General features: G+C 43.8%; 1 pseudogene; it reads right to left on the bottom strand.

Annotated features, from left to right (window-relative positions):
* Positions 1-10,435, bottom strand: part of LOC141951433 (uncharacterized) — a 33,715-nt pseudogene extending 23,280 nt beyond the window's left edge.
* Positions 10,436-21,730: the final 11,295 nt, after the last annotated feature.

Here is a 21,730-nt window from a genome sequence, read left to right as displayed (position 1 = left end):
AGATAGACCTGTTGCACTTCCCTAGAGGTCTCTGAGCACAGCACTCCCCCAGTCTATCCTCTGCTCAGAGTCACTACTCAGACCAGTTTCCAGCTAGAGTACAGAGGAGGCACTTTAGAGTCCAACCCTTCTTTTGACTGCAGGAACACCAAGTTTCAGTAGCTTGACAACCTACAAGAGGGTTGCCACCTCACGCACCAACAGATTTCTGTATTTCCTATACTCTGAGTTTCTAGTTGCATTACATGAATGCCATCCCACAAACTCTGTTTCTTGAGCAGTTCTATCACCCTCACAGTCTGCTCCTTTTAGTGTTGTACTTAACCTGCTTAGATGAGCCCACATTCTAAAGGCCTGGATCTCTTGTCCTTTGAACATATCTAACTGTCAACAGAAGTTTTCCATGGCTTCCATTAAGGCTGTAGCACTGATCCCCAACACTTTTGTCTTCCAACTCTGCCAGGGTTCTATCCCTGCACTTACTCCTACTCATTCTGCCTAACCTCCACCTTCCCACTGAAGCTCCTGAGGACATAAAGACGACCTTTCAAATTCTCTTTGATGCTCAACCTACATACCTCAGGTGAGCAATATTCCACATAAAGATAGCAGTAGTATATGGGGCAGCTAGACTTGCTCCTAGGTGAGAGCATGTTATGACTACAGAAGAAAAATTCACCCAGATCTCAGGGAATTTCTTCCAAATATAGCAAGTGTCTTGTCAGGCTGGATATTTTACGGGAATTATGGATTTTTAATAGAACATGTTCCCACTCCCACAAAAAAAAATATGTATGTCCCAACAAAGCCTTTTTAAAAGCTTTACAAGGAAATAAAGGCTGACTAGGAGCAATTAGAAAATATGATTGCAACATGAGACAGAAAAATCCAGTAACTAAATTCACATTCTTAGAAGTGACGGAACCTGCTCTTTAAAGGCAAATCAGAAGTACTGATCAAGATAAACTGCAACACACTTACTTTTTGTGCAGTGGCCGAGAACTTTAACACATGGAGTGTTTCATCATATGCTGAAGCTCACTGGCTTATGTTTACCATCACGTATACCTTCCCCTTTGCACTGAAGAATCCTTGAAGGAAATGAGTTAACTTACTCTCCCGAAAGGGTATGTGCTGCTGCGACCTTTAAAGACAAAAGAACAGATGACCAGATGCTTAATAATGTCCAGCCAGTGTAAGAGCTATCCAGCATGAAGACCTAAAAATATTTATTAAAGCAGTAGTCATTAAATCAATTAAAATTGTTTTGGACTAGAGGCAGCTGTTTGTAGAGAGACTGTGTGCTGTTGTGACTGTGGCTTTAGCCATCACCTCAGACAGGCTACAGCAATACAATCGGGGGGAGCACCTAAACTAAGGGAGTGCTCGACCTTTAGCCTTGGGCAGGTCACACAGCCTCATGCTACACCAAACTATACCCCAACCTCTCTCTTCCTTTCACCATTAATGAAGAGAACATGTCTAGTTCTAGGCATGCCGTATCCAACATCAACAGAGATCTCTCTCACTCAGTATCCGGCCTCTGAGAACGGACAATAGCAAGTGCCTAGGCAAGAAAATGAGCACACACCAAACACATGGAGATTATTCTTCAGAACTTTCTTCCTAATCTCCCAGCAGTTTGGCACTTGAATTTAACAGCTGGGGATGTAGTTTATGATGCTTATAGGAAATTTTATGAGAATTCCTAAAACATGACTGAACGCACACTTGCCACCAAATAGGTTGGCTGCATTTTGCACACATAACAGCTATTCAGTTATATGGACAGTGCTACAGAACTCAGGAAGGCAGCGACACTCCTACAGGAGTACATAGACAGCTCATAAGTAGCTTTGCTGCAGGACTGACAGTCCAAAATATTTTAAAGAAATGTACTGCTTCCTATTCAACTTGCAAGGGGCAGGTATTAACACTTAAGAGATCATGCTTCAGAACATTCCTTCTACATTGTTAAAATTCCAAGTTATTAGGATCAGAAAAAGACATTCTGAATACATTAACAGCCCTCTAAGCAGCTGCTAGTTTTAATGCATCCTTCCTATCTGGAAAGAACAGGAAAATAAGACAGACTGTAAATTCACAAAACATAATCAGGAACACACGCTAGCAAAGCTTTTTCATCTTAAGGTGTTACAGACTTTGAACAGGCGTCAGGAACAGTGTTACGGGGTAAGTGAATTTGGCAAAGCACATCAACCAGCAGACTGAGTTCATTTAACTTCTGGGACAGAAACAGATCTGCAAATGAGAACATGTGGAGAAAGCAGTTCCTAGACAGTTATATCCAGCTGTGACTATAGATCGTACTGTCTTTTAGAAAACTAACTTCTTGTATTATTTCACTCTTATTTAGATCCCCAAGCTAGGGCATAAATAGTAGGAAGGCTTTCTTTTGTCTGCATATGGTTAGCTGGATCAGGAGGAGTGTTAAAAGTTATGTCAGTATTTATTAAAAACAGACAATTTTTGTCAAACGGTGCACAGTTATGATAGCACAGCAATATTCTGCTGATGAAAAAAATGTTACACTAGAAGTATGTAGACAGAGTTAGTTCATAAGGAGTAATAAAAGGATAAAAATTTGACTCTTACTATGACACTAGTGAAAAGGGGGTTTTAAACTTATTCCAAAGTTTGTTTCTGTGATAAACCAAGCTCAGAGGAGTAAAGTTAAATTGCTAAAATATATGATAGCATGCTTAAAGGAGATTAGAGCAAAAGAGCAAAACAAGGAAAAGAGAAAAACAAGACAAGTTTAAGGTAACTCTGATAGATCAACAAGTCTACACATCGTTTCTGCCAAAAACTTAGTGTTAGCATTTCATATTTTAAACAATAGCTTTTAAACATTGGAGGCAGTACCTAAAAGTCACAACCAGTTTGCAATTCGTAAAGGACTTACTTTGACCGTTGACAACTCCTAAGTGCGTTAATACACTTGCCCAGAATCAGCAGAGAGGTGTTTGTATTTCCACTCTCTTTCAATCTGTGACCTTCACTGTGGGTCTTGGCATATCTTTCTGAACCAGCAAGATCACACATTGACAGTCTGAAAGCAGATAAGGAAAATTCCCTTTATTTACCTTAGAACATGCACAAATTATTCACTTTTAAAAACGATCACCTTTTTTAGAAGAAGAATTTATTGATCTTCATCTGCACAAACACTTCCATCCTTTTCAATGTTGTTTTCTCAATCAAATTTTACATGACTTCCTGACAAACCTTTTCCCAACACACCTCCTATTTCCCCTCCCCCCCACCATCTCTTCCCTCTGAGGACTCAGAGGAGTTCAGGTGTACAGCGGGCTGACAGAACCTTGTGCTGCACAGAGGGGACAAGGCACAGAACAGCCCTGCAGCCTGATGGCTGGAGGTAGAGGGCCAACAACTGTGTGATGGTAGGAACTGGGGAAACCACCACACAGGCATGAGTTTCTACCAGGAAGCACTGGGCATATAGTGCAGTACCAGTCCACCAACACAGACCATAACTGACAGTTCCCAGTACCAGCACACCAACACAGACCAGAACTGACAGTTCCCAGTACCAGCACACCAACACAGACCAGAACTGACAGTTCCCAGTACCAGCACACCAACACAGACCAGAACTGACAGTTCCCAGTACCAGCACACCAACACAGACCAGAACTGACAGTTCCCAGTACCAGCATACCAACACAGACCTGAACTGACAGTTCCCAGTACCAGTACACCAACACAGACCAGAACTGACAGTTCCATCACAAAGAAGAGAGGGTCTCTGCTCTGAACTTACTCATTGACTCGGGTCACTCGCGGTGCTCCTGAATCTTCAACTTTTAGTATCTTAACTGTGAATATGCTGTGACTAAAAGGAAAAGCTTAAATCAGCAGAGAAGTGATAAAGTAGACGAATACATTCAAAATATTTTTAGCCTCCACAACATCTGTTCAAAACACTGTTGAATCTGTCAACTTCTCTAAGCATATACTCTATCAGATACAAACTTCTAAAGAGATGCTTATGTAGCCTTTATTTTGCTTTCTCCTCAGACAGTTAGATGGAATAAAGCTAAGTGCTTTTGCTTGAAGGAGAGTATTTGATAAAACTGTTAGTTTTTGAACATGTTCATCTTACTGAAGGATTGAATCCTTTTGACTCAAAGCACTGGGTCACACAGTACTAAAGGATGCCAAACCTAGATATCTAGGCCCTGTTAAAGCCTCTTCCCCTCCCAAAAGCCACAACCCATATTTTAGTTCCCCCCTCCTCCCAGACACCATCCTATGCCCAATGTTATTCAGAAAGTTTCTCACCTTCTGCTGGAGAAAGTATTTAGTTTCTTGCTTGTGATACTCTGGTGTTTCAACCCCAGTTTTAGAAGTCTAAAAGCTTCTTTAGAATCAGAAATCTGAACCCACTGCAGATCTTTAGGAAAAACAAACATGGTCATCTTGTAAATATCATTATCAAAAAGAAAGAAGGGATTAGGGGATAACATATGCACACCAAGAACAATACGTTTACTTGAGACATAAGAACATTTTACTAAGCATGCTTCAGACAGAAATTATATGATGACAAAATCAAGATTCTTCCTTCCACGGGAAAGGAAGGGCACATCTATCTCATCATTTCATCCTGTTAGCACACAGAAATATGCTCCATCCAAATTAAGTGAGCAACCTCAGCCCGCGCTCTGAAAAGCCAAAGCACAGGGTCTAATATGAGCATAAAAGCCCTATGTCCATACTCATCAAGGCAGAACTCTACCTGGACAGCTTCTCTGGTTTAGCCTATGATTTTGAGGGCAGGGGGGAAAATCACCCAGACATCTTTCAGGGCTATCAAGTTAAAAAAAATCAGTGAAGAATTCTGTCTGCAGTATGATGACTGTATGTCATCTTGGTATGGGCTCGAGTAAATACCTACAGCCCTACTAATGGAACTTAGAATATGAACATCATGGCCTCTGTTAAACTAGAGGTCACCAAAATTGTACTAGCAAAAATACCAGCTGTGACCAAGAAAAATAAGAAAATCATCAGCTGGTTTTCCTGAATAACATCAGGAACAATCTTATACTTCCAAATGTTATAAAAAGAGATTATGCTGAAGCATAGCTCAAAGCAGATGATTTCCTACTTCATACATTTTCTAGTCTTTGAAGAAATGAAGGAGTTGGGTTTATCATCTGATTCAGCTTTTTGAATCTATACTTTGGCATATGAAAGATAAAAGGAGCAGGCCAAACACCTCCAAAAAAGCCTTTAATCTAGAATTGGTGTCTTGATTGTCCAAAGAACCTCTAACAAATCCAATAGGATTTGAAACCTGTTTTTCCCATGGCCAGAAACAAACACTGAACTGTTAGAGTTCTGCTACCCCCCCGCCTCCCCCAACCCACAACAAATTACATCACAGGCTTGATTAGAGTACTGTAAAATGTAATTTGCAGTCAGACTGAACTTTCTCATATATTCTCTGAAGTGTATCTCTACAGAAAATACTAAAAAATAGAACTGTTGAGCCAATTATAACTATAGGTAAGAATTTGGAGTCTTTTTTTAAGAAAATGGAAAAAACCAAAACACTAAAAAATTTGTCAATTGTTCTCAATATTTCTCCCATTTCAAAGAAATATCAAGGCAGTGGAGTGCACGCAGGCTTTTCAGAGTTACAGTTAAGAATAGAGAGAAAACACTATTAAAGGCACAGATACTTCTGTGATGCAAATTGTTGCCTTTTACACTCAAGGTGGACATTTCTAGTGCCACAGGGAATACAGTTTGGAGTTTTCTAATCTAGAAAGAAACATTATTACAGGAAGACTGACTTTTCAAATTACATGTTTGGCAATTTGCAATGTATTCTAATCACCTTTTACATAAGAACATCCCTTGATGTCTTGAGCAAGGCGTAGTGTTTTTCTTTTCTTGTCATTTGATACAGCAATCGATAGATCATAAAAACATTCATTGTAAATCTCACAAAATGAAACCCACAGAGAAAACTTCACGTCATTTTCCGCAGTTGTGCTAGACTGTTCTTCCAAATCTGCCAAGTACAAAATATTACAACTCAGTATAGACCTTGTAAAATGAACTTCATTCAAAAAATTAATAAGTGAAAACTGGTATTACAGCAGCCTTCTAAAAAGCACTTACCCCAGACAAAAGTCCTTTGGAATTTTTCTCCCCTTTCTTAAATATCTGGAAGTCACGTGCTTACCCTACATATCTGCCAGACACCTAATCTACCACTGCCTTTCCCACTTGCAAATTCTATCAAAACCATGCAGCTTTGTTAGAATTATTCAAGTCTCTTCAACGTCTTTAGAAGACAGAGAATCAAACTGACAAGTACATGACATTCTAACATTTTAAAGCAAACCTAGTATTTAGGTAGTTTTTGAATGGCAGAATTAGGTTTATCTGATTACATACAGGGTCAGGATACCACTAGAGACCACAGCATAAGTAGTACTACTCTCCCTTGCCATAGCTTCATCTCATTTAATGCCTTTCAGGTATACTTCTAACCATTGTATCCTTGTGTTTTCTGGCCAGATAACTTACTCACTGTCCAATTCACAGGCATATAAAAATGTCAAGTAGTCATTTTATTATTAACATAGGCCAGAAGTCAGTTGTTGACCTTAAGAAAGCTTCTTTGCCTGCTTTAATTGCAATTCTTTAATATAAAACATACCCTTACAACCAGCTGGTGCTTTGCTGTTAGTGCTCTCTCGACGGTCTCTCTGCAAAAATGAACAGAGACTTTAAGACACGTCGCTGGCAGGACATCACCAGTTACTGGTGTAACAGCTCCACTGGACAGCAACACAGTGTCGTTGCAATATGCCAATACAAAGATCCCGTATGACGGTTGTTGAATTCTCAAGTGAAACACAGTTCTATTAAAAGGAAGCAGAAACAATGCAGGCATGAAAAGAGTATGAAAAGCTCAGCGGAAAAAAAAAAACAAAACAAAAACCAACAAAAACCCCAAGCATACGTTTAAGGTATTTTTAAACTATATAAATGTCACACCTGCAATTCATTTTCTCTTTCTGACGATGTAAACGGCCTAATACGCAGGCAAATTTGCATGTGTTCCTTAGGCTCCAAACTGCTCCTCTTAAATTAAAAAAATTAAGGAAGTTAGAAATTTGACTAGATTCTTTGCTGGATAGCTAGCATGTTAAGACAGTTTTATTTTCACCAGGCTATTCTGAACAGACTTATTGGATGACAAGGGAAGCAAAAGTAATTCACTACATCAGTTTTCACAAGTGCTCAGGCCCCTGCAGAAGTTTGCTGTGATAACCTAAGAGTTCATAATCTTGCAGCATGTGTGTGTATATATATATACACACACACACATATATACAACATTAAGGCAATTAGAGATCAAGAATGAAACCCACAAAACCATTCTATGATTAAGCTGCTCCAAGCTGGCAATTAGCCTCATTCACAGAAGACTGATGCACCCAATGAAGTATCAATGCAGTGCCACACAACTTAGTCTAATCCTATCTATCTCTTCCAAATTAAAAACACACTAAAGATGCTTTTCATCTTCTCTGTAAAATTCTGATTATTCTTATTGATGCAAAGACTAAGCTTATTAAAAAATATCGAAACAATGCAAACATTAAAGCTTTCTTACCTGGCTTGTGTTTGAGCTTGCACAAACCAAAGAGAGATCTGTTTTAAAACCTTCCACGCTTCCTGGTGCTGTTCTCTGAAGTGGCTCAACACCAGCAGTATAGGATGGTCTGAAAAAGTCCTCCTTATCCAAATCTGGTTCCATCCTGTGAGATAAAATAAAACCCTTTTTTTGCTTTCTGATCACATAACATAAAGCTTCTGAAGTCTCTTATATAAGACAAGTCAATTTGAAACTGATAGCTGCAGTTTCTTTAAGGAGAAAGCTTTCTTTATCCTATTCAAAATTTACATAGCAAGTTTCTGATAGCTGCGGAGAGGCTCTGCAGTGGGGTTCACATCATGATGAAACAAGACCAGCCATCCTTCTTCCAATGCAAAGCAACTGTTTACCAGGGAAAAAGCCCTACACATATACCACAACCTTGGTAAAACCCATGTCTGACAAGGAAGATAGAATTAAAAAAAAAAACCCACCAAACAATCATATTGTTCCCCATCCACTTCTCCATCATCCCATCATAGTGGCCATTTAGAATAAAAGTTCATTGCAAGAGTAACCCAAACTTCATGGTTATCTCTGCAGGACCTGATAAATAAATTGGTATTATAAATATAACACAGTGTAGCTTAATACATGACAGAGTTCAGAGAAATTCTGAAGACTAGCAGATAGTTTTAGCTATTAAAGGGACACTAGAAAATTAGAAGACCTCATGCCAGAGTGCAAGCTAAAGAACTGCTTTTTAGTAATTTTTTCAGTCATTTTACAGATCAGCAATTCATTTATTAATCCAAAATTTAATGATTTTTGTGCATCTCAGAATCTGGGCAGTGAAAATTTGCTATAGAAAATGGAAGTAAATTGATCCAGTGTTGATAGCAGACAGGTAGATTTCAAAATAATCATTAAAAAGTGCATTTTATTTCAAAACATTAGTATATTTTGTCTGCACTCTCCAATTGCTTTTTCCTGTGATGTTACAGATGTGGCTTGGCAGCTTTTGTTATGGATTAAATTTAACTCCTTGGGCTCACAGACTATGACAGCAACTCCCTGGGCTCGTAGACTCACAGACTGTGGCAGCAAGCATCCCAGCAGTTGGACATCTACCACGTGGCCTCCTGCAGTTTTTAAGCTTTGGACAGGATGAGTCAATGGTCTTCTAGTACTACATTCCCATGTCTGTGCTACAGCCATGCAGACACATTTTGTCTCTAAATACTAAGGAGAACACACGGTGTTCATTAAAGCAGCAGACAGACCAGGGCTGGTTCAAAGCCCTTTTGCTCAGAAAAAGCATTGCCTATTAAGCAGCCGTAATATTTTTGTTCCCCGCAGCAAAGAACCTGAAAGATGCCAGCACTTTGGGGTCAGAACAGTTAACAGCTCAGCCTTCCCATCCAGCTTGTAAAAGGCAGATCCAGGACTTCATGAAGCCAGACAAACTTCACCAAGATGCAAATGAGGTAAAGCGATACATAAACTAAGCGGCAATGTTTAATCTACAGTTCTTATTTTTGTCAGACAACTATATGAAAACCAGGAACAACTTGGCCTGAAATACTGACAAAGCTTGAACAAACACTGAGCTGGGAATAAGCTACTGCTGGAAAGAAACATACCTGTGCTGTGCCGATCCAGGAGTGTTATTCATCAGCTACACAAGTCCCAGGGCAAAACTCTTACCAGACCTTGACAGGAAACATATTTGTTAGGTAACTGACAGTTTAATTGGTTTAAATAAGCTTATTTTAAAGTGTGATTTGTCAAGATTATGCTCTCACTCTGCTTTTTTACCCAAGGGGCCAAAGGCAAACATGAAGCTCTGCCAGCCAAGCTGGAATCCAAAGCATTCCTGCGAGCCCCGCACTCCGAGAAGTCAGGTCCCACCACTAACACAGGTCCCAGACAAGGTGCGACTGTCCGTCTGTCTGCACACTGTGTCGGTCACACAGCACCGTCATTCCCTGGGATGTGCTGGGGGAAACGGGCACACTGCCTGCCTGGGGCCACTCCAACGGACTTGTGTGCGGGGAGATGTCCCTGTAATTCTGCTCACGGTGCCAGCAGAGTTCGGAGCTGCAGACACCTTCCGAGGGGGATCCCGACTGGCAACACCAAGCCAAGCGTGTCACTGCACACACACAGCCTGCAGCGCTGCCAGGCAGCACAGGGGCTGGAAAGGCTCCAAACCTCACAGCCGGCAGCTTATAAAACCACAACGCATCAGCGCTTACACTGAAAGAGATTCAAACGGAGCCTGTTCCCTCTGCAGATGCCCGTCTCTCAGCACAAGGCTCCGCAGGTTTCCCGCTCTCACGGACACCGCCGCACGGCCTTGCCATGGCCCCGGCCGCTCCCCGCCGCCCCACAGCAGCACCGGAAAGTTTTCACCACCCCGCCCCCCTCCACAACCTTTCCCCCCCCCCCCCCCCCATAACGCCGGGAGTAACCGCGGCCGCTGTGGGGAGAGGCGGGGGAAGAGGCCTCAGCCCCGCCCGCCACGCAGAGCCCCCAGCACCGCTCCCAGCTCCGCCACCCCCAGGCCGCAACCGCCGCCTCCTTCCCTCCTCCAGCGAGGGCCCGGCAGCCCCGCAACGCCTTCCCGGAGAGCCCCCGCCAGGCCGGGCCAGCCCCGGCACCCACCTCCGCCAGGCGAGGGCCGCGCCGCCGAGCTGCCGCCGAGCTGCCGCCGAGCTGCCCTGTCAACCGCCGCCGCTCCCCAACGGAACCAACGGGCACGGCCGCGGCTTCTCCCCATCGGAGCAACGGCGGAGCGCGGTGAGAGGCGGGGCGGGGCCACGCGGCGGGGCCGGGCCGGGGCGGGGCTGGGCCGGGCCGGTCCGGGGGTAGGTTTCCTGTCAGGAGGCGGCTGCGCTTCGCCCCGGGGCAGTGCTGCCCGGCGCGGGGCTGTCTCCGAGGCTTCTGTGCCGCAGCCCCCGGAGCCCCCAGGGCCCGCCCCCGCAGCGGCAGCACCACCTCGAGTGCCCCGGGAAGGCGCCCTGGCCCCGCCGGGCCCGCCCCGCGGCCTGCCCTCCCCTGCCCGCCTCGCCGCCGGCAGTGCCCGGGCGCTGGGCCCGCCGCTCCGGCAGAGGGGCGCTGTCAGTCCGGGCCGGGCGATGCTCCGGGGTCACAGCGTCCAGGAGCGTCCCCAGCCCCCGCCGGCGGACAACGAGCGGAGCCGGGCACTGGAGGAGCCCGGGCAGGTAACGCGGCCCCGGCCCGGGCGGTGCCGCCGTGCTGAGGAGCCGGGCCGGGCCGCGGCGGCTGGCGGGGGAGGGCGGGGGTGCGGGCGGCGCGGGGGCCGCGCTCCGGGAGCGGCGGGGACGAGCGAGCGCGGCCGGCGCGGGGCGGCGGCGGTAGCGCCTTGGCGGCGGGGCGGGCAGGGCCTCGGTGCCCGCAGGGGTCCCTCGGGGGCCGGCCCGGCCCGGGGCAGAGGCGGCGCCGGCGGGGCCGCGGTGCTGGGGGGGCGCCGGGGCACAGCGAGGGAGCCGGTCGCGCGGCGGCCGCCCCGCTCCCGGGGAGTGAGCTCCGGCCTCGCTGCTGCCGCGGCAGGGGCGGGAGAGCAGAGGCTGTTCGGGGCGTTTCTCCGCCCTGTCTGTGCGGGGCTTTTCCCCTCCGGTGGTCACGGAGCGATCGGCACTGACCCTGCGGGGAGCGGGGGGCTCAGAATGGGGCTGGGGGGGCCGAGGCACCGGCTGTCCTGGGCGGCCTCTGCCCGGCGGGGTTGGGGGCAGGAGCTGCAGGACTGCCCGTGGTTTCCAACAGCAGGCATGGAGAGAAGCTGCAGTACACTTTATTTTCTTACTGCGCACCTTTAGAGCTGCTGGAACTAGAAGGGAGACTCAGAATCTCCTCTGACCCTCTGCTCCGCCCGCGGGGGTTTTCTATCTGGGATAGATTGCACTGGAGGTGTTAAACTCTCCTGGGCACGGGGGTGGGGAGCGAGGCAAGGTCTGCTGGGTGCTTCAAACAAGTCCTCTTGCTCATACTTCAGAAGGAGAGAGAGGAACCTGTTGTAAAAGCAGCTGAGGAATTCATAGAAGTAAAATATTAATGACCTGGAAAAGCTCAGAGAGCAATGATGTTGCGCCTGATCATTCAGGAGGGTTCTTGTCCTCTACAGCTCCTCACTGTGTGTGTTTCTGTAGGACAAATGCAGTTGGTATGAAGGACAGCAGTATTTGTATTTATCTAGCTAGAAGTAGTGATAGCACATAAAATATTTCTGTGTTGTTCATTATCTCTGCAGCGGCTGCTTTAGCCATGATTTTTGAGGCTGATGTAGGACAGAGAATTATTGCAGAAACAGTAACAAATATTTCAAGAATGTTTTCTTAGCAATGGAAATGGGAAGGGCTGACTCAGACCTGGAATAGCCCAGAGGAATGAGGAGCCTTAGAAAAGTCCCCTTAGAGGCGTGATGATGGCTCTTTTCACCCGAAGCTGGTATTCATCTCGGGTATCCCAAACGGAGAGCAACATCCCCTCAACAGGCAGCACTGTCTGGGGAGAGGGTAACACACGGCTGTGCAGGGTCTACTGAGAGCATCTTGTACACACAAGGGATATTTTCTGCACATTGGGGTTCCTTTACCCAATTTTAGTTTTACCCAGTTTTAGTGTGGACTGCAGCGATCCCTGGAGTTTGAAGAACTCCCTGAGTTTGACCTGGAGGATGCCAAAGGCAGTAGCAGCTCTCTGCAGCAGTGAGGTGAGGGAATGGAGTTCCATGGGAAAGGTGTCTGTCAGCCCACAGGGTGAAGTCCTGTGCCCTGGCTGAGGCCCTGCAGGACTGTTGGAATAGCTGGGGCACGTTGGCTTGAGCCAGGCCTGTGTGGGGAGAGCTTGGGGCAGCCTGAGAGGGGATGGACGTGGGGAGCTGGACCAGGAGGAGGACCCGGGACAGAGCACAGGGCACGCACCGGGGCTGGGTTACAGGAGAGAGCGTTGGGGATTTCAGTCTGTTAGTCACAGAAGATGCTGAAAAAGCATCTTGTATCTCCAGATGTCAGCGTGTGTGTGTGTGTGAGCATGGTCTGTCATGCTGCGTCAGCTTCTGGAGATGTCCTGATAGAAGGAGCTGTGTGTTCACCAGGTGTTACAGAGCTTTGAGGCGTGGTGGAGAAGTGAAAGCTGCACAGTTGTTTTTCTGGGGTTGATTAATACAAGTAAAGCACAAGATGAAACAGCGTTTGTGTGTCAGTGAAAGTATTAATGGAAAAAAAACCTGATAGACACTGCAGGTCAAACCAATGAGCAGTGCATGCTTTGTTTTTGGAGTAACTACCAGCTTGCTAGGGGGAAGAACTGAACTCTATCCTCTGTCTTGCAGAAGTTCCTGCTTGTTATAAGGTTCAGTGCTCCAGGTCTTTCCCTTACGAAGCAGTTTTGTGGCACTTGGAGGGGCTCGTCGGGGGGGGGGGGTGGGGAACAAAAGGAAACGTGCACATAAATAATGGCAAGTAGGGGCTGGGTTTGCAGCTTCATTGATTTGGCAGTTTTCTGCAGTAATAGTAAACTTGGGTTGCCTTGATAAAGTAAATATGCTTTTGTATTAGACTTCAGCTGTTGGACGTGCTGGCTGTGTGCCACGGCAGAACTTGTGAGCACTTGAGATGTGCGGTGTGATTTGTGCTTGTGACAGTTGATGTGAACTCCTGTGTTTCAGCAAGGGCCTTTAACACTGAGGTTGTGGAAGGTGCAGCCATAGATGTTACATGCAATTGTATTAAACCCCTGTCGCTGTTCACTAGTTAAACACGTGGTTACTTGTACTTACTGCTTTTGCCTTGTTCTCCCTGCACTGCATGGCAGAGGGTATTGCTGGGGTAATATAAACCCACACACCCTCTGACTGAAGACTATAGTATCATTTTTTCATTGTATGGCGAAAAAATGTTAACATTTCCTACAAAGTCTACTGCTTTTACCTGAAACATGATCTGTCCTGTACAGGATAGTTGTTTTATAGTAAAATACAGTGATAGTGTAAGGGAAAAGAAACCACAGGCAAGCAATAAGTAAAAGCAGAGAAGTCCTGGATGTGGAAAAAGCAAGAAGTTTTTACAATGAGCACTGTAATCTGTTGCATGCATTTTATAATTCTGCAGAAAAACTAAAAAAAAAGAAAAAAAGACCCCAAATACACCATTGAGGTGCATTATAAGGTCTGAATGATGATGTTCTAAGTTGCCTATAGACAGCACTATTTTTTTGCCCTGGGTGTTGCTGTGTAAGCCCCTGTGAGTGCTGAGATATGAATGTGTGATTATTTCCTTCATAGGTGGGAAATGGACTCAGTGTTGTGGTGAAGTCACAGCTGGTTTGTGCTAGAGAAAGGCCGTTGAACTGGAATATGCATCGCAAGTCCCACAGTCTTATCTCAGTGACTTAACTGTGTCAGTGTGGGTTTTTTTATAGTTTGGCGTAGATGTGGAAACTTCCTGCACACCCAGTTGCAGGGTTTGGGTGTAAAGTTATGCAGCATTTTCTCTGTAAAGACTAATACTAGCAGATTATTTTTTCAGTCTAGGAGAAAAAGCTTTTCCTGGATCTTCTTTGGCGTTAAGTTTGAGAGAAAGCAGTTCAACACTCCAGAATGTAAAGTCACTTTTACATTATTTAAGGAAATACCACTTAATTTTGTATAATGCTCCAGCATACAGGAATTTGAGACCCAGCTGGGTCAGTAATGCTTCTGAGGGTCACAGCTGTCTGCCAGTGTGAGGAACCACCTGTGACAGGCTGGGAGGAAGCTTTAAAAAATACTCTTTGCCTGTACATTTTGGTAGTGCGAATCACTGCTTGTGAAAATATATTGACTGGTTCCAGTGCATTTCCAGCTCCAGCTTTCTTCTCTGTTTTTGTTTCCTTCACTCTTGTTTTCTGGGCTCTTCTCTGTTTCTTTGCTGTGCCATCTTGATGGGATCTCTTCAAATGTTTTCATGTGAAAGTAGCAGCTCTCAAGTGATTTACTGATTTTGTATAGTACAGTGAGATGTAGATTTGGGTGAAAGGACAGAAGTATTCAACAGGCTCCTCATCTCTGTGCTGCTTGTGCCATCGTGGTTTGAAGCAGAACCTCTGCAGCAATGACATTTGTGCAGATGATGTTCCCCTGCCATCGTTAGCCGTGCCAGCAGACCTGGGACCCGAGAGAGATGAAGGCACCTGGTAGGGGCAGAAGGCAGTGGGAGGGGTGTGCTGTGCTGGGGTGTGACGGCAGCTTCTGCCCCTCTGCCAGTAGCCAAATAAACCCGCACTGGGGGCTTTGAATTTTGTCAGTGTACTGGGTGACAGTTCCACATTCTACAGTGTCTTCTTGCTCTATTTAGTGCAGTGCCAATCCAGGGGGTGTATTTCTGAACTATCCCGGCTCATTTATTTATTTATTCATTTATTTAAAGTGTTTGGCATTCATTTTTTACTATATGACTGGTGAGTAGAGAGAAGAGCGAAGTTTTCTATGAATTCTTGGAGAAGTTTTGGCCATTTAAGCCTGTGACAGAACTGCTACTGATTTGAATAGGAGCCTTGGTGACTGTTTTAATCAGGTTTTATAACCTTAAAATATGCAGGCTGGATTCTTGATGACCAGCTGAACATGTTGTGGCACACGTACAATGGAAACGGAATAACAGTCCTGCCAAAAATAAGATTGCCTTTCATTTTCTTTATTAACTGTTACCATACTTTAGTCTGTGCAAGAAAAATAATATTTATTCTGCTGTTAACACAGAAATTTTAAATAAGAACCTAATCTATATACTTAAAGGATGAAAGTGCTAACAAGCTGATTTAATTTGCAGTATTCAGAAATACTAATAAGCTGCCTTGGTAAGCAGATTCTTCCAGTGATATATTAATGTTTTTTCTCTTGATATTGCTGAAGGGAGGTGACTGGCAGAAAATGGCAATAGGGAAAATGATGTGGCTTTCTACATATGAATTTAAAGTGATGCTGCAAGTCGATATACATTCTTTCAGATTTGCAGACCTCTCAAATACCTTGAGAGCAGATGGTGCCTTCAGCTGTGGGTGCAGTTCCCCAGTACAAAAGGAGATGTGTTTAAGGAATGTGGGGTGCGAAGGGGGCGCAAGGCTCTGCCTCAGTGGAAGTAGCAAAATAACCTGGTTTTGTTTTGTGGGACTTCTCCAGGGGTTTGTAGCTATAGTTAGTGCAGCGATTGTACTGCAGGTAGAAGACTCAAGCATCACAATTTGTTAGTGTTTTGAACCTATTTTTTTTTTTTTTTTTAACGTAGCAGCTATAGGCTCTGTGAGAAATGTTGGCCCTGTAAGCCAGTGGCAAAACTGCTGCTGATTTTAATGAGGTCTTGCTTATATCCTTAAATAATATTTTAGTATCTGTTTGCTTTGTACAGCATTTATTTTCATCAGGGAATGATTTTCAGAAGTTACTGAGCATGTACTGTTTTGATGGTTTTTGTTACATCATTAAATTCTCGGTACCTCTAAAAATTAGGTTATCAATTTTTTTTCTTACAATGAGTTGAGAGTCTGGAAGAATAGGAATAGGAGCTTTAGAATGGTCAAGACACTGCAAATAAAATTGATGTCAGTTCAGTGTATCTGAAAATAAAGTGTTCTGTACATATGGGCATCTATTCAATACTAATGATAATTATGTAAGGGCACAATATCAGGTGGTAAACAAGGCATTTAGAGTTTTGATGAAGTCCAGCTGGAGCAGAGGTTAAAAAGACCAGGGATGTTAAAGTGATTGCCTGGATTTTAGATTTTCAGAAGTTTACGAATAATGGGAAAGTAGAGGAAGAATATAAGATTTGGGAAAACTGTTTCAAAATAAAATTGAGAAGAGAGTTGTGGAAAACGTGCATGTGGAGTAGATAGGGACGAAGTAAAAGGAATATAGAGAAATTAGCTGTTAAGAGCTGACACCAGAAATGGCTTCTTTTTATCTGCTAATCTTTATTTTATAGTGAGCAAACTCTGGGGCATCTGCTGAGATGAGGAAGAAAAAGACGTAGAGGGGAGGTGGTGGGGAATGAAAGAAAAATCAGCTGTTAAGCCTTTGTTCTACTCCACCACACAAGGGCTGCTAGAAGAAATTCAGGGATCAGTCACATTAGGCACAAGGTAGTCTCGATCCTCTCTAAATCCTCATTTTAAAATTAACATCCCGATCTTGGTCAAATATGTTTTTGGTGGCTGACTGTCTGTGGCAGGTCTCAGCAAATTTCACACCAGTCTTTAGTACTTGCTTATGGCCCTTAAACAGGGTCTAATGTGCAGTTGTTTATTAATGATAGATTTTGTTACAGATTAAACTTTTATCGGGCAGAAATCGGAACCAGAAGCTACAAGGCTGTTTCAGACTGTCAGATCTGCAGCTCTGCTATGCTTTAACGTACAGAAAAGTTAGTTGGAACTTTTTTCATTTAGCGTTTGACATGAGCTAGGAGCATGCAAACAGCCACCTTAGGTGGTGTAGCTAAAGGCCTAATAACTTGATTATCCCTCTGAATCTTCTTTGTCAAGAGACACATCATTTATACCTGTAACGGTTTCAAATTAAGAGTGTTAGCAGATGAAGACAACTAGGGTGTAATAAGACTTGAATGAAGTTTTTAGCTAACCCACCCAGTGAGTTGCTTACAGGGATACATAGTATTCCCTAGACACTGTAAGGATCAACTTTCTGGGGTAAATACTGCGTACATGCTGTGTACATACATACATGTGTAAAATTCAAATGTCCTTTGTGACAGTCAGAAGGTAAGCTGTGGTGCTTTCGGTTGAAAGCTGCGCTCTGTTCTGGATGTAGAACAGGAACAGTGAATGCTTCAGAACAAAGAATTTCTTTCATCTACTTGCTCTAGTACAGTAAAATGCAAACATAAGTTCACAGCTTTTAAAATATACTATCAGATCTCTAAATGCTTAATAACCAGAGGGGAGAAAATAACAAAACAAAAAACTCCTGCTCACCCTGGTTTTAAGGAGGTTAATATGTTGTGGGCGAGATGTTTCTGAAAACTGTGTATTGGCAATTGTGTTGTAGCCTTAGTGCAAGAAGGCCTTAGGGTGATACTGTTCACTAAAGGGTGAGCAAGAAGTGACTGTGGGAAAAGGGTGTCAGAACTCTAGAGTTTGTTTTCTCATGCTTTCATTTGATTTTGGTTGAGATTCTACAGTGTAGCAATTTTATTTTGATTCTATATGCTTTGAAAATAGTCAAGGGAAGAAGAAGTATGTCTAAAGGAATCAATTCTCTACTCATATTAATGATTCTTTTTTTTCCTTATAGTTTGCAATTGCCCAGGACAGACTTCCAAAATGCTGAAGATGAACACCAGAGAAATTGTAAAACTCCTACACAGCACTATATCTTTATGCAGCATTTTCTAAATATAGGCTAAGTCCTTGTCTTAAAGAGTTTGTACAGTTAAAACAAGACTTGACATGACACAGAACAGCTTGAGAGAGGCATGAGAGCTATTGGTGAGGAACTGTGAGGAGCTGAACAACTGTTTCAGGTCAGGGATTTGAGGGAGGCTTGAAAGGGCAGTGAAGATGGCCCACTTCCCCAGTTCAAATAAAAAAAAAAAGGTACAGGAGCTTGAACTCCTTTTGTTGCCCAGGCTTTTGTTTCTGGTTTTCAGAAACCACTGTTTTTTTATAATTTAGATGGTGAAAACAGTAACTATATGAAATCTATGGAGATTTTTTTAGTAGTAAATAATGAAGGAATTAAAAGCTGTTTACAAATATATGCTTCTAGGTCTGGATCCTCAGCTAGTGTTACAGTGCTGCTGCCTTCAGTGGAGCTAAATGCCCCCATTGCTTGTAGCTTCCTTTGAGCCTTGTGTGTGTTGGGCTGAGCAGTGCTGAGGGAAGGAAGGGTGGGATGGGCAGGCAGTGCAATAGGTTTTCAACTACAGTGCCTTTAGCATTTCTCCCTTGGTATATTGTTGGTCTCCTCCATTCCTCTTGAAACTGTTTTTCTGTCTTGGAAGTCAGAAATGAAGCTTGCAAACCCTTGGTAAATTGTGTTGCTCAGAGGACAGATGAAAACACAATATGGTGAAAAGAGCTTATGCTGATTTCCTATGGAAACAAGACTTGCTGTCCTATGTCCTGGTGTACTGTTTGTATATTAATCTGCACCAGATATTTTTGAAGTTGTTGGTTACTTTTGCAGTATTTGTCAAAGGAATGGAAGTCTTAAAAAAAAAAAAAAAAATTATTAAGTTTTGAGAAATTGGAGGAGAGAGACTCCTGTACGGTCTCTGGCTGAGAGAAAAGCTGCCTGGTGAGCTCATTCTATCATCAGTGTCAAAGAGGCAACCTAGAAGAGCTTTGTGTGTGTCCTGGCTGCTGGGAGCGCTTAGACATTAAAATGAACTAACCACAACATGCAAATCTGTAGGTAACTAGGCCTTGTTAGATCTGGTGTATAATTGTATGTGAGAAAAAGCCTGAGTAATTATTCTAAATTTTTTCTTTTTTGTGGTATTCTGGTTTGTTTTGGTTTTGTTTGGTTTTTTCTTTCTTTTGTTGTTCTTTTGTTGGGTTTTTTTTTTTTTTGGAACGGTCTTCCTCCCTCCCCCTGGGTTATTTTTCTATTACCTTTTCTAAAAGCATAGGGTGGAGCACTCATTCAGGGTGTTGGGCTGATGAGAATTGATTTGTTTAAGCCCATAGGCTGTATCCATTTACACCACCTGAAGATCTGGCTTTGTGTTTAATCCTTACCTACCTGAAGTCCTCAAGGAGGCATGTTGTGGATATGGAGCTTTTGTGAAACTCGGCTTTTGACTGAAAAGGTAACAGGTATCGTATATTTGAGTTAGTCTGTTTTCATTGACATCCAACAAACCGATCAGCACAAGCAAAGAAGGCCAGACTTCTTTTTTTTGTGTGGTGTCAGAAAAGGATGGGGAAAGCCCAAACAAACCCTACTGTCAGGGTGCAGATTAATTGTTTTTGCTTTGAACTAATGCCCCTGAGTGCTTGGAAGAACATAAGCCGTGCCACTTAGTGAGCTGTGTGTTGGGCTGCCCACAGTGTACCTGACGGAAAGATCCTGGTTCCAGGCACCAGCTGAAGAGGAGAAGCTGCTGAACTGTGCTCTGTTGCCATTCAACATTTCCCGGGTACCTCTGGCTTTAGGAGGTGAGTTAAAAGTAGAGAAGTAGGAGAAAACTTCAGAGGCAGGCATCTGTTTTTGTGTGCAATAGCAAAACCCCTACCAATGAGTAGTGTGTACAAAATCCAAATATTTGTATTCAGGAGTGGGCAGTCCCACAGAAGTGTTTTAAGTGGCTTGTTGCTCTAGTGGCAATGAACTTAGAAATAAAGCAAGAGAGTCTTTGTGTCAAGAGAGGCTTAACAGACATATGGAATGATAAGTTTCAGTACTTCAGGCTTCTGAGATTTAGAAAACTTCCTACATTTCTGAGCTGTAGCTGATCACAATTTCCTGTGGGGAACATGCAGAATAAATATTAAAGAGAGTAAAAAATAATGATATGGTGTGAGAGTTTGGCACAGTAACAGCAGCAAAACCCTCCTCCTGTGGTTGTTTATTTTGGAAAACAGTTCGGACAGGGCACTACAGTGATTATTCAGAGCGTGTTTCTCTATAAAACCGGGTTTGGTTTGCTCTGTCAGACAGGTGGCATTGCCATGCTCCTGTAAAACCGTTTGCTGAGCTTGTGTGCAGAAAATGCCCCTGTCTGTTGGAATGAACATTTCCCCTGAGACAAACTGGTCTGGGGGTGCAGCAGAGTGACTCGGTGTGAAGCATCCTTCTGAAGCTGGGATTCTTGCTTTTACACTGTGTTAGTTTTGCCTTTGTTCATGTTAGTTGTGCTTCAGTCAGTGCTGGTTGTGCTTCAGTTGGGCTCTGGTTACTGTCTGTGTGTATTAGAAAAACCTTTTATAATTTATCAATTATGAATGATTGTTATTCAGGAAGGTTGTTTTGTGGGCTACTTTATTATCTTGAATATCGCAGACCTGTAATGCTTGGGGAGTTAACAGAGGGGTTTAATGACTCTGTGGCAATAGGAACAGTTACAGGAATGGTGGGAAGAATCCTTGAATGTATTATTTTTATTTCCCTGGAGTTAATCTTCACATATCAAAGTAAATTAACCAGAATATGCTGCTTAGATGTCTTCTGGATTCCCAAGTCAAAAGCCATTCTGAACAAGATGTGATTCTCTCTATTCCCTGTCCTACAACCCTTACTCACAGTGTGCTCCTAGTGAAGTCAGTGTCACTGAACAAAGTGATATTCTACAGATGTTTGGGGTGTTAAGGGAAAGATGCCAGTTACTGTGATATGTAGAGGTGAAATTATTTTAGGAGATATTTTGCCGTGAGGTTTTTTTTCCTCTCTTAACTAGGTTTTTGCCATTTGTTACTTAATGCATGAAGAATGAAGAGGTGTTTCTCCTGGAACGAATGCTAGGTCATAGCCTGTCATATCATTCTGGGAAGATTTTTATAAAGGGTGCAATGTTTTGTCATGAATCTAGTTTTCAAAATCGGTTGAAGACCTCTGAAGACATGTGCTGTGCTCTTAGAATGGAGTATTTGCGTGCCTCGCTTTGTCCATTTAATGCCCTGAGGGTTTTCCTACTGAGTGGCTTTACTGGGGTGTCACGGTCCACTCGGTGGACTCGTGATGGTTCGTTTGCGACGATCTCGAAAGTGCAAAATTAAGGTGACCAACACCAAAGGGGATAGCAGTAATCAAACAGTGAAACTTTATTGGGTTGCCTGTGAAGAGGCACGCGATAGTTAGAGATGGGTGAAAGAAAGGAGAAAAGTAAAGTTAAGTTTAGAGAGAAGAGGGAGAGAGGTTATAGCTACCAGCTCTGATCTCACGATGTCCTAACGGTCCCGGGTCCAGCTGATGCTGCGTCGTCGATCATCGTGGTCCTTGGTGGGGAAGCTTCCAATTTTCATTGTCCAGAAGTCATCTTTTATGCTCAGTAACACACCTTGCTCCACCTCTGCCTCAGGGGTCTCCGCCCTTCTCAGAAT

This window comes from Strix uralensis, chromosome 17 (assembly GCF_047716275.1).
Source record: "Strix uralensis isolate ZFMK-TIS-50842 chromosome 17, bStrUra1, whole genome shotgun sequence".
Lineage (NCBI taxonomy): Eukaryota > Metazoa > Chordata > Aves > Strigiformes > Strigidae > Strix > Strix uralensis.
The sequence above is the reverse complement of the archived record's forward strand: the minus strand, read 5'-3'. Positions and strand labels throughout refer to the sequence as shown.